The 1066-nt window shown below is 46.6% G+C and overlaps 1 pseudogene; it reads left to right on the top strand.

Annotated features, from left to right (window-relative positions):
* Positions 1-200: 200 nt before the first annotated feature.
* On the top strand, positions 201-800 carry LOC116465244 (large ribosomal subunit protein eL19-like; annotated as a pseudogene).
* Positions 801-1066: the final 266 nt, after the last annotated feature.

Here is a 1066-nt window from a genome sequence, read left to right as displayed (position 1 = left end):
TGTGCCATTGCACTCCAGCCTCAAAATGTTAATAATAATAATAATAATAATAATAATAATAATTTTAAAAAGAAAATAAATTTAAAATTTAAAATAAATTCAGACTCTTAAGATATAAAGTCCTTCATAGACTTGGAGAAAATTTATGTTAAGTTAGACTTCAAAATAATCCATTTGAGCTCTTTCCTTTCGCTGCTGCGGCCGCAGCCATGAGCACGCTCAGGCTTCAGAAGAGGCTCGCTGCTAGCGTCCTCCACTGTGGGAAGAAGAAGGTCTGGTTGGACCCCAAGGAGATCAATGAACTCGCCAATGCCAACTCCCGTCAGCAGATCTGGAAGCTGATCAAAGTTGGGCTGATCATCCGCAAGCCAGTGACTGTCCATTCCAGCTCCGTGCCAGAAAAGCACCTTGGCCCGCCGGAAGGGCGGGCACACAGGCATAGGTAAGCAAAAGGGTACAGCCAATGCCCGAATGCCAGAGAAGGTCACGTGGATAAGGAGAATGAGGATTCTGCGCTGGCTGCTCAGAAGATACCAGGAATCGAAGAAGACTGATCGCCGCATGTATCACAGCCTGTACCTGAAGGTGAAGGGGAATATGTTCACCAACAAGCGGATTCTCATGAAACGCAGCCACAAGCTGAAGGCAGACAAGGCCTGCAAGAAGCTCCCGGCTGACTAGGCTGAGGCTCGCAGGTCTAAGACCAAGGAAGCACGCAAGCGCCGTGAAGAGCGAGCGCCTCCAGGCCAAGAAGGAGGAGATCTTCAAGACTGTCCAAGGAGGAAGATACCAAGAAATAAAAGCTCCCCCTTTGTCTGTACATACTGGCCTTTGTGATTACATAGATCAGCCATTAAAATAAAACAATCCTTTAAAAAAATCCATTTTATTGAGGTATCATTCACATACAATAAAATGGGTCCACTTTAAGTGTCTTGTTCAATGAGTCTTGACAACCGTTCATGCTGCGTTAACAGCTGTGGCCATCAGGACGCAGAACACTTCCATCAACCCAGGGAGTTCTTTCCCGCTCTCTCCAGTCCCTCCCCCACCCTCTCCAGTCCAT

This window comes from Hylobates moloch, unplaced genomic scaffold (assembly GCF_009828535.3).
Source record: "Hylobates moloch isolate HMO894 unplaced genomic scaffold, HMol_V3 SCAFFOLD_3977, whole genome shotgun sequence".
Classification (NCBI taxonomy): domain Eukaryota; kingdom Metazoa; phylum Chordata; class Mammalia; order Primates; family Hylobatidae; genus Hylobates; species Hylobates moloch.
Note: the sequence above shows the minus strand (reverse complement) of the source record. Positions and strands in the feature narration are given on the sequence as shown.